Raw genomic sequence first — 12121 nt, 5'->3', positions numbered from 1 at the left:
TCCCACCTCTTTTTGGCCTCCCACCTCTTTTTGGCCTCTGCTTTCTTGTCAGCCTCCCACTCCTTTATGGCCTCCCACCCCTTTTTGGCCTCCCACCTCTTTTTGGCCTCTACTTTCTTGTTGGCCTCCAACCCCTTTTTGGCCTCCCACCTCTTTTTGGCCTCTACTTTCTTATCGGCCTCCCACCTCTTTTTGGCCTCCCACCTCTTTTTGGCCTCTACTTTCTTTTTGGCCTCCCACCCCTTTTTGGCCTCTACTTTCTTGTTGGCCTCCCACCCCTTTTTGGCCTCCCACCTCTTTTTGGCCTCTACTTTCTTGTTGGCCTCCCACCCCTTTTTGGCCTCCCACCTCTTTTTGTCCTCTACTTTCTTGTTGGCCTCCCACCTCTTTTTGGCCTCTACTTTCTTGTCAGCCTCCCACCTCTTTTTGGCCTCCCACCTCTTTTTGGCCTCCAGTTTCTTGTTGGCCTCCCACCCCTTTTTGGCCTCCCACCCCTTTTTGGCCTCCCACCTTTTTTTGGCCTCTACTTTCTTGTTGGCCTCCCACCCCTTTTTGGCCTCCCACCTCTTTTTGGCCTCTACTTTCTTGTTGGCCTCCCACCCCTTTTTGGCCTCCCACCTCTTTTTGGCCTCTACTTTCTAGTTGGCCTCCCACCTCTTTTTGGCCTCTACTTTCTTGTTGGCCTCCCACCCCTTTTTGGCCTCTACTTTCTTGTTGGCCTCTCACCCCTTTTTGGCCTCCCACCTCTTTTTGGCCTCTACTTTCTTTTTGGCCTCCCACCCCTTTTTGGCCTCCCACCTCTTTTTGGCCTCTACTTTCTTGTTGGCCTCCCACCTCTTTTTGGCCTCTACTTTCTTGTCAGCCTCCCACCTCTTTTTGGCCTCTACTTTCTTGTTGGCCTCCCACCCCTTTTTGGCCTGCCACCTCTTTTTGGCCTCTACGTTCTTGTTGGCCTCCCACTCCTTTTTGGCCTCCCACCTCTTTTTGGCCTCTGCTTTCTTGTCAGCCTCCCACTCCTTTTTGGCCTCCAACACTTTTTCGGCCTCTACTTTCTTGTTGGCCTCCCACCTCTTTTTGGCCTCTACTTTCTTGTTGGCCTCCCACCCCTCTTTGGCCTCCCACCTCTTTTTGGCCTCTACTTTCTTGTTGGCCTCCCACCTCTTTTTGGCCTCTACTTTCTTGTCGGCCTCCCACCTCTTTTTGGCCTCTACTTTCTTGTCGGCCTCCCACCTCTTTTTGGCCTCCCACCTCTTTTTGGCCTCTGCTGTCTTGTCAGCCTCCCACTCCTTTATGGCCTCCCACACTTTTTCGGCCTCTACTTTCTTGTTGGCCTCCCACCTCTTTTTGGCCTCTACTTTCTTGTTGGCCTCCCACCCCTTTTTGGCCTCCCACCTCTTTTTGGCCTCTACTTTCTTGTTGGCCTCCCACCCCTTTTTGGCCTCCCACCTCTTTTTGGCCTCTACTTTCTTGTTGGCCTCCCACCCCTTTTTGGCCTCCCACCTCTTTTTGGCCTCTACTTTCTTTTTGGCCTCCCACCCCTTTTTGGCCTCCCACCTCTTTTTGGCCTCTACTTTCTTGTTGGCCTCCCACCCCTTTTTGGCCTCCCACCTCTTTTTGGCCTCTACTTTCTTGTTGGCCTCCCACCTCTTTTTGGCCTCTACTTTCTTGTCGGCCTCCCACCTCTTTTTGGCCTCTACGTTCTTGTTGGCCTCCCACCCCTTTTTGGCCTCCCACCTCTTTTTGGCCTCTACTTTCTTGTTGGCCTCCCACCCCTTTTTGGCCTCCCACCTCTTTTTGGCCTCTACTTTCTTTTTGGCCTCCCACCCCTTTTTGGCCTCCCACCTCTTTTTGGCCTCTACTTTCTTGTTGGCCTCCCACCCCTTTTTGGCCTCCCACCTCTTTTTGGCCTCTACTTTCTTGTTGGCCTCCCACCTCTTTTTGGCCTCTACTTTCTTGTCGGCCTCCCACCTCTTTTTGGTCTTCCACCTCTTTTTGGCCTCTGCTTTCTTGACAGCCTCCCACTCCTTTTTGGCCTCCCACACTTTTTCGGCCTCTACTTTCTTGTCGGCCTCCCACCCCTTTTTGGCCTCCCACCTCTTTTTGGCCTCTACTTTCTTGTTGGCCTCCCACCTCTTTTTGGCCTCTACTTTCTTGTTGGCCTCCCACCCCTTTTTGGCCTCCCACCTCTTTTTGGCCTGTACTTTCTTGTCGGCCTCCCACCCCTTTTTGGCCTCCCACCTCTTTTTGGCCTCTACTTTCTTGTTGGCCTCCCACCTCTTTTTGGCCTCTACTTTCTTGTTGGCCTCCCACCTCTTTTTGGCCTCCCACCTCTTTTTGGCCTCTACTTTCTTGTTGGCCTCCCACCCCTTTTTGGCCTCCCACCTCTTTTTGGCCTCTACTTTCTTGTTGGCCTCCCACCTCTTTTTGGCCTCTACTTTCTTTTTGGCCTCCCACACCTTTTTGGCCTGTGCTTTTTTGTTGGCCTCCCACCCCTTTTTGGCCTCCCACCTCTTTTTGGCCTCCACTTTCTTGTTGGCCTCCCACCTCTTTTTGGCCTCTACTTTCTTTTTGGCCTCCCACACCTTTTTGGCCTGTGCTTTCTAGTTGGCCTCCCACCCCTTTTTGGCCTCCCACCTCTTTTTGGCCTCTACTTTCTTGTTGGCCTCCCACACCTTTTTGGCCTCCCACCTCTTTTTGGCCTCTACTTTCTTGTTGGCCTCCCACCCCTTTTTGGCCTCCCACCCCTTTTTGGCCTCTACTTTCTTGTTGGCCTCCCACCTCTTTTTGGCCTCTACTTTCTTGTTGGCCTCCCACCCCTTTTTGGCCTCCCACCTCTTTTTGTCCTCTACTTTCTTGTTGGCCTCCCACCTCTTTTTGGCCTCTACTTTCTTGTCAGCCTCCCACCTCTTTTTGGCCTCCCACCTCTTTTTGGCCTCCAGTTTCTTGTTGGCCTCCCACCCCTTTTTGGCCTCCCACCCCTTTTTGGCCTCCCACCTTTTTTTGGCCTCTACTTTCTTGTTGGCCTCCCACCCCTTTTTGGCCTCCCACCTCTTTTTGGCCTCTACTTTCTTGTTGGCCTCCCACCCCTTTTTGGCCTCCCACCTCTTTTTGGCCTCTACTTTCTAGTTGGCCTCCCACCTCTTTTTGGCCTCTACTTTCTTGTTGGCCTCCCACCCCTTTTTGGCCTCTACTTTCTTGTTGGCCTCTCACCCCTTTTTGGCCTCCCACCTCTTTTTGGCCTCTACTTTCTTTTTGGCCTCCCACCCCTTTTTGGCCTCCCACCTCTTTTTGGCCTCTACTTTCTTGTTGGCCTCCCACCTCTTTTTGGCCTCTACTTTCTTGTCAGCCTCCCACCTCTTTTTGGCCTCTACTTTCTTGTTGGCCTCCCACCCCTTTTTGGCCTGCCACCTCTTTTTGGCCTCTACGTTCTTGTTGGCCTCCCACTCCTTTTTGGCCTCCCACCTCTTTTTGGCCTCTGCTTTCTTGTCAGCCTCCCACTCCTTTTTGGCCTCCAACACTTTTTCGGCCTCTACTTTCTTGTTGGCCTCCCACCTCTTTTTGGCCTCTACTTTCTTGTTGGCCTCCCACCCCTCTTTGGCCTCCCACCTCTTTTTGGCCTCTACTTTCTTGTTGGCCTCCCACCTCTTTTTGGCCTCTACTTTCTTGTCGGCCTCCCACCTCTTTTTGGCCTCCCACCTCTTTTTGGCCTCTGCTTTCTTGTCAGCCTCCCACTCCTTTATGGCCTCCCACCCCTTTTTCGGCCTCTACTTTCTTGTTGGCCTCCCACCTCTTTTTGGCCTCTACTTTCTTGTTGGCCTCCCACCCCTTTTTGGCCTCCCACCTCTTTTTGGCCTCTACTTTCTTGTTGGCCTCCCACCCCTTTTTGGCCTCCCACCTCTTTTTGGCCTCTACTTTCTTGTTGGCCTCCCACCTCTTTTTGGCCTCTACGTTCTTGTTGGCCTCCCACCCCTTTTTGGCCTCCCACCTCTTTTTGGCCTCTACTTTCTTGTTGGCCTCCCACCCCTTTTTGGCCTCCCACCTCTTTTTGGCCTCTACTTTCTTTTTGGCCTCCCACCCCTTTTTGGCCTCCCACCTCTTTTTGGCCTCTACTTTCTTGTTGGCCTCCCACCCCTTTTTGGCCTCCCACCTCTTTTTGGCCTCTACTTTCTTGTTGGCCTCCCACCTCTTTTTGGCCTCTACTTTCTTGTCGGCCTCCCACCTCTTTTTGGTCTTCCACCTCTTTTTGGCCTCTGCTTTCTTGACAGCCTCCCACTCCTTTTTGGCCTCCCACACTTTTTCGGCCTCTACTTTCTTGTCGGCCTCCCACCCCTTTTTGGCCTCCCACCTCTTTTTGGCCTCTACTTTCTTGTTGGCCTCCCACCTCTTTTTGGCCTCTACTTTCTTGTTGGCCTCCCACCCCTTTTTGGCCTCCCACCTCTTTTTGGCCTGTACTTTCTTGTCGGCCTCCCACCCCTTTTTGGCCTCCCACCTCTTTTTGGCCTCTACTTTCTTGTTGGCCTCCCACCTCTTTTTGGCCTCTACTTTCTTGTTGGCCTCCCACCTCTTTTTGGCCTCCCACCTCTTTTTGGCCTCTACTTTCTTGTTGGCCTCCCACCCCTTTTTGGCCTCCCACCTCTTTTTGGCCTCTACTTTCTTGTTGGCCTCCCACCTCTTTTTGGCCTCTACTTTCTTTTTGGCCTCCCACACCTTTTTGGCCTGTGCTTTTTTGTTGGCCTCCCACCCCTTTTTGGCCTCCCACCTCTTTTTGGCCTCCACTTTCTTGTTGGCCTCCCACCTCTTTTTGGCCTCTACTTTCTTTTTGGCCTCCCACACCTTTTTGGCCTGTGCTTTCTAGTTGGCCTCCCACCCCTTTTTGGCCTCCCACCTCTTTTTGGCCTCTACTTTCTTGTTGGCCTCCCACACCTTTTTGGCCTCCCACCTCTTTTTGGCCTCTACTTTCTTGTTGGCCTCCCACCCCTTTTTGGCCTCCCACCCCTTTTTGGCCTCTACTTTCTTGTTGGCCTCCCACCTCTTTTTGGCCTCTACTTTCTTGTTGGCCTCCCACCCCTTTTTGGCCTCCCACCTCTTTTTGGCCTCTACTTTCTTGTTGGCCTCCCACCTCTTTTTGGCCTCTACTTTCTTGTCAGCCTCCCACCTCTTTTTGGCCTCCCACCTCTTTTTGGCCTCCAGTTTCTTGTTGGCCTCCCACCCCTTTTTGGCCTCCCACCCCTTTTTGGCCTCCCACCTTTTTTTGGCCTCTACTTTCTTGTTGGCCTCCCACCTCTTTTTGGCCTCCCACCTCTTTTTGGCCTCTACTTTCTTGTTGGCCTCCCACCCCTTTTTGGCCTCCCACCTCTTTTTGGCCTCTACTTTCTAGTTGGCCTCCCACCTCTTTTTGGCCTCTACTTTCTTGTTGGCCTCCCACCCCTTTTTGGCCTCTACTTTCTTGTTGGCCTCTCACCCCTTTTTGGCCTCCCACCTCTTTTTGGCCTCTACTTTCTTTTTGGCCTCCCACCCCTTTTTGGCCTCCCACCTCTTTTTGGCCTCTACTTTCTTGTTGGCCTCCCACCTCTTTTTGGCCTCTACTTTCTTGTCAGCCTCCCACCTCTTTTTGGCCTCTACTTTCTTGTTGGCCTCCCACCCCTTTTTGGCCTCCCACCTCTTTTTGGCCTCTACGTTCTTGTTGGCCTCCCACTCCTTTTTGGCCTCCCACCTCTTTTTGGCCTCTGCTTTCTTGTCAGCCTCCCACTCCTTTTTGGCCTCCAACACTTTTTCGGCCTCTACTTTCTTGTTGGCCTCCCACCTCTTTTTGGCCTCTACTTTCTTGTTGGCCTCCCACCCCTCTTTGGCCTCCCACCTCTTTTTGGCCTCTACTTTCTTGTTGGCCTCCCACCTCTTTTTGGCCTCTACTTTCTTGTCGGCCTCCCACCTCTTTTTGGCCTCCCACCTCTTTTTGGCCTCTGCTTTCTTGTCAGCCTCCCACTCCTTTATGGCCTCCCACCCCTTTTTCGGCCTCTACTTTCTTGTTGGCCTCCCACCTCTTTTTGGCCTCTACTTTCTTGTTGGCCTCCCACCCCTTTTTGGCCTCCCACCTCTTTTTGGCCTCTACTTTCTTGTTGGCCTCCCACCCCTTTTTGGCCTCCCACCTCTTTTTGGCCTCTACTTTCTTGTTGGCCTCCCACCTCTTTTTGGCCTCTACGTTCTTGTTGGCCTCCCACCCCTTTTTGGCCTCCCACCTCTTTTTGGCCTCTACTTTCTTGTTGGCCTCCCACCCCTTTTTGGCCTCCCACCTCTTTTTGGCCTCTACTTTCTTTTTGGCCTCCCACCCCTTTTTGGCCTCCCACCTCTTTTTGGCCTCTACTTTCTTGTTGGCCTCCCACCCCTTTTTGGCCTCCCACCTCTTTTTGGCCTCTACTTTCTTGTTGGCCTCCCACCTCTTTTTGGCCTCTACTTTCTTGTCGGCCTCCCACCTCTTTTTGGTCTTCCACCTCTTTTTGGCCTCTGCTTTCTTGACAGCCTCCCACTCCTTTTTGGCCTCCCACACTTTTTCGGCCTCTACTTTCTTGTCGGCCTCCCACCCCTTTTTGGCCTCCCACCTCTTTTTGGCCTCTACTTTCTTGTTGGCCTCCCACCTCTTTTTGGCCTCTACTTTCTTGTTGGCCTCCCACCCCTTTTTGGCCTCCCACCTCTTTTTGGCCTGTACTTTCTTGTCGGCCTCCAACCCCTTTTTGGCCTCTACTTTCTTGTTGGCCTCCCACCCCTTTTTGGCCTCCCACCTATTTTTGGCCTCTACTTTCTTGTTGGCCTCCCACCTCTTTTTGGCCTCCCACCTCTTTTTGGCCTCTACTTTCTTGTTGGCCTCCCACCCCTTTTTGGCCTCCCACCTCTTTTTGGCCTCTACTTTCTTGTTGGCCTCCCACCTCTTTTTGGCCTCTACTTTCTTTTTGGCCTCCCACACCTTTTTGGCCTGTGCTTTCTTGTTGGCCTCCCACCCCTTTTTGGCCTCCCACCTCTTTTTGGCCTCCACTTTCTTGTTGGCCTCCCACCTCTTTTTGGCCTCTACTTTCTTTTTGGCCTCCCACACCTTTTTGGCCTGTGCTTTCTTGTTGGCCTCCCACCCCTTTTTGGCCTCCCACCTCTTTTTGGCCTCTACTTTCTTGTTGGCCTCCCACACCTTTTTGGCCTCCCACCTCTTTTTGGCCTCTACTTTCTTGTTGGCCTCCCACCCCTTTTTGGCCTCCCACCCCTTTTTGGCCTCTACTTTCTTGTTGGCCTCCGACCTCTTTTTGGCCTCTACTTTCTTGTTGGCCTCCCACCCCTTTTTGGCCTCCCACCTCTTTTTGGCCTCTACTTTCTTCTTGGCCTCCCACGTCTTTTTGGCCTCTACTTTCTTGTTTGCCTCCCACCCCTTTTTGGCCTCTACTTTCTTGTTGGCCTCCCACCCCTTTTTGGCCTCCCACCTCTTTTTGGCCTCTACTTTCTTTTTGGCCTCCCACCCCTTTTTGGCCTCCCACCTCTTTTTGGCCTCTACTTTCTTGTTGGCCTCCCACCTCTTTTTGGCCTCTACTTTCTTGTCGGCCTCCCACCTCTTTTTGGTCTTCCACCTCTTTTTGGCCTCTGCTTTCTTGACAGCCTCCCACTCCTTTTTGGCCTCCCACACTTTTTCGGCCTCTACTTTCTTGTCGGCCTCCCACCCCTTTTTGGCCTCCCACCTCTTTTTGGCCTCTACTTTCTTGTTGGCCTCCCACCTCTTTTTGGCCTCTACTTTCTTGTTGGCCTCCCACCCCTTTTTGGCCTCCCACCTCTTTTTGGCCTGTACTTTCTTGTCGGCCTCCCACCCCTTTTTGGCCTCTACTTTCTTGTTGGCCTCCCACCCCTTTTTGGCCTCCCACCTCTTTTTGGCCTCTACTTTCTTGTTGGCCTCCCACCTCTTTTTGGCCTCTCACCTCTTTTTGGCCTCTACTTTCTTGTTGGCCTCCCACCCCTTTTTGGCCTTCCACCTCTTTTTGGCCTCTACTTTCTTGTTCGCCTCCCACCTCTTTTTGGCCTCTACTTTCTTTTTGGCCTCCCACACTTTTTTTGCCTGTGCTTTCTTGTTGGCCTCCCACCCCTTTTTGGCCTCCCACCTCTTTTTGGCATCTACTTTCTTGTTGGCCTCCCACCCCTTTTTGGCCTCCCACCTCTTTTTGGCCTCCACTTTCTTGTTGGCCTCCCACCTCTTTTTGGCCTCTACTTTCTTTTTGGCCTCCCACACCTTTTTGGCCTGTGCTTTCTTGTTGGCCTCCCACCCCTTTTTGGCCTCCCACCTCTTTTTGGCCTCTACTTTCTTGTTGGCCTCCCACCCCTTTTTGGCCTCCCACCTCTTTTTGGCCTCTACTTTCTTGTTGGCCTCCCACCCCTTTTTGGCCTCCCACCCCTTTTTGCCTCTACTTTCTTGTTGGCCTCCCACCTCTTTTTGGCCTCTACTTTCTGGTTGGCCTCCCACCCCTTTTTGGCCTCCCACCTCTTTTTGGCCTCTACTTTCTTTTTGGCCTCCCACCCCTTTTTGGCCTCCCACCTCTTTTTGGCCTCTACTTTCTTGTTGGCCTCCCACCCCTTTTTGGCCTCCCACCTCTTTTTGGCCTCTACTTTCTTGTCGGCCTCCCACCTCTTTTTGGTCTTCCACCTCTTTTTGGCCTCTGCTTTCTTGACAGCCTCCCACTCCTTTTTGGCCTCCCACACTTTTTCGGCCTCTACTTTCTTGTCGGCCTCCCACCCCTTTTTGGCCTCCCACCTCTTTTTGGCCTCTACTTTCTTGTTGGCCTCCCACCTCTTTTTGGCCTCTACTTTCTTGTTGGCCTCCCACCCCTTTTTGGCCTCCCACCTCTTTTTGGCCTGTACTTTCTTGTCGGCCTCCCACCCCTTTTTGGCCTCCCACCTCTTTTTGGCCTCTACTTTCTTGTTGGCCTCCCACCCCTTTTTGGCCTCCCACCTCTTTTTGGCCTCTACTTTCTTGTTGGCCTCCCACCTCTTTTTGGCCTCTACTTTCTTGTCGGCCTCCCACCTCTTTTTGGTCTTCCACCTCTTTTTGGCCTCTGCTTTCTTGACAGCCTCCCACTCCTTTTTGGCCTCCCACACTTTTTCGGCCTCTACTTTCTTGTCGGCCTCCCACCCCTTTTTGGCCTCCCACCTCTTTTTGGCCTCTACTTTCTTGTTGGCCTCCCACCTCTTTTTGGCCTCTACTTTCTTGTTGGCCTCCCACCCCTTTTTGGCCTCCCACCTCTTTTTGGCCTCTACTTTCTTGTCGGCCTCCCACCCCTTTTTGGCCTCTACTTTCTTGTTGGCCTCCCACCCCTTTTTGGCCTCCCACCTCTTTTTGGCCTCTACTTTCTTGTTGGCCTCCCACCTCTTTTTGGCCTCCCACCTCTTTTTGGCCTCTACTTTCTTGTTGGCCTCCCACCCCTTTTTGGCCTCCCATCTCTTTTTGGCCTCTACTTTCTTGTTGGCCTCCCACCTCTTTTTGGCCTCTACTTTCTTTTTGGCCTCCCACACCTTTTTGGCCTGTGCTTTCTTGTTGGCCTCCCACCCCTTTTTGGCCTCCCACCTCTTTTTGGCCTCCACTTTCTTGTTGGCCTCCCACCTCTTTTTGGCCTCTACTTTCTTTTTGGCCTCCCACACCTTTTTGGCCTGTGCTTTCTTGTTGGCCTCCCACCCCTTTTTGGCCTCCCACCTCTTTTTGGCCTCTACTTTCTTGTTGGCCTCCCACACCTTTTTGGCCTCCCACCTCTTTTTGGCCTCTACTTTCTTGTTGGCCTCCCACCCCTTTTTGGCCTCCCACCCCTTTTTGGCCTCTACTTTCTTGTTGGCCTCCCACCTCTTTTTGGCCTCTACTTTCTTGTTGGCCTCCCACCCCTTTTTGGCCTCCCACCTCTTTTTGGCCTCTACTTTCTTCTTGGCCTCCCACGTCTTTTTGGCCTCTACTTTCTTGTTTGCCTCCCACCCCTTTTTGGCCTCTACTTTCTTGTTGGCCTCCCACCCCTTTTTGGCCTCCCACCTCTTTTTGGCCTCTACTTTCTTTTTGGCCTCCCACCACTTTTTGGCCTCCCACCTCTTTTTGGCCTCTACTTTCTTGTTGGCCTCCCACCTCTTTTTGGCCTCTACTTTCTTGTCGGCCTCCCACCTCTTTTTGGTCTTCCACCTCTTTTTGGCCTCTGCTTTCTTGACAGCCTCCCACTCCTTTTTGGCCTCCCACACTTTTTCGGCCTCTACTTTCTTGTCGGCCTCCCACCCCTTTTTGGCCTCCCACCTCTTTTTGGCCTCTACTTTCTTGTTGGCCTCCCACCTCTTTTTGGCCTCTACTTTCTTGTTGGCCTCCCACCCCTTTTTGGCCTCCCACCTCTTTTTGGCCTGTACTTTCTTGTCGGCCTCCCACCCCTTTTTGGCCTCTACTTTCTTGTTGGCCTCCCACCCCTTTTTGGCCTCCCACCTCTTTTTGGCCTCTACTTTCTTTTTGGCCTCCCACCCCTTTTTGGCCTCCCACCTCTTTTTGGCCTCTACTTCCTTGTTGGCCTCCCACCCCTTTTTGGCCTCCCACCTCTTTTTGGCCTCTACTTTCTTGTTGGCCTCCCACCTCTTTTTGGCCTCTACTTTCTTTTTGGCCTCCCACCCCTTTTTGGCCTCTACTTTCTTGTTGGCCTCCCACCCCTTTTAGGCCTCCCACCTCTTTTTGGCCTCTACTTTCTTGTTGGCCTCCCACCCCTTTTTGGCCTCCCACCTCTTTTTGGCCTCTACTTTCTTGTTGGCCTCCCACCTCTTTTTGGCCTCTACTTTCTTGTTGGCCTCCCACCCGTTTTTGGCCTCTACTTTCTTGTTGGCCTCTCACCCCTTTTTGGCCTCCCACCTCTTTTTGGCCTCTACTTTCTTTTTGGCCTCCCACCCCTTTTTGGCCTCCCACCTCTTTTTGGCCTCTACTTTCTTGTTGGCCTCCCACCTCTTTTTGGCCTCTACTTTCTTGTCAGCCTCCCACCTCTTTTTGGCCTCTACTTTCTTGTTGGCCTCCCACCCCTTTTTGGCCTCCCACCTCTTTTTGGCCACTACGTTCTTGTTGGCCTCCCACCCCTTTTTGGCCTCCCACCTCTTTTTGGCCTCTGCTTTCTTGTCAGCCTCCCACTCCTTTTTGGCCTCCCACACTTTTTCGGCCTCTACTTTCTTGTTGGCCTCCCAACTCTTTTTAGCCTCTACTTTCTTGTTGGCCCCCCACCCCTCTTTGGCCTCCCACCTCTTTTTGGCCTCTACTTTCTTGTTGGCCTCCCACCTCTTTTTGGCCTCTACTTTCTTGTCGGCCTCCCACCTCTTTTTGGCCTCCCACCTCTTTTTGGCCTCTGCTTTCTTGTCAGCCTCCCACTCCTTTATGGCCTCCCACCCCTTTTTGGCCTCCCACCTCTTTTTGGCCTCTACTTTCTTGTTGGCCTCCCACCCCTTTTTGGCCTCCCACCTCTTTTTGGCCTCTACTTTCTTATCGGCCTCCCACCTCTTTTTGGCCTCCCACCTCTTTTTGGCCTCTACTTTCTTTTTGGCCTCCCACCCCTTTTTGGCGTCTACTTTCTTGTTGGCCTCCCACCCCTTTTTGGCCTCCCACCTCTTTTTGGCCTCTACTTTCTTGTTGGCCTCCCACCCCTTTTTGGCCTCCCACCTCTTTTTGGCCTCTACTTTCTTGTTGGCCTCCCACCTCCTTTTGGCCTCTACTTTCTTGTCAGCCTCCCACCTCTTTTTGGCCTCCCACCTCTTTTTGGCCTCCAGTTTCTTGTTGGCCTCCCACCCCTTTTTGGCCTCCCACCCCTTTTTGGCCTCCCACCTTTTTCTGGCCTCTACTTTCTTGTTGGCCTCCCACCCCTTTTTGGCCTCCCACCTCTTTTTGGCCTCTACTTTCTTGTTGGCCTCCCACCCCTTTTTGGCCTCCCACCTCTTTTTGGCCTCTACTTTCTTGTTGGCCTCCCACCTCTTTTTGGCCTCTACTTTCTTGTTGGCCTCCCACCCCTTTTTGGCCTCTACTTTCTTGTTGGCCTCTCACCCCTTTTTGGCCTCCCACCTCTTTTTGGCCTCTACTTTCTTTTTGGCCTCCCACCCGTTTTTGGCCTCCCAC

Source organism: Mycteria americana, chromosome 8 (genome assembly GCF_035582795.1).
Source record: "Mycteria americana isolate JAX WOST 10 ecotype Jacksonville Zoo and Gardens chromosome 8, USCA_MyAme_1.0, whole genome shotgun sequence".
NCBI classification, from domain to species: domain Eukaryota; kingdom Metazoa; phylum Chordata; class Aves; order Ciconiiformes; family Ciconiidae; genus Mycteria; species Mycteria americana.
The sequence above is the reverse complement of the archived record's forward strand: the minus strand, read 5'-3'. Positions refer to the sequence as shown.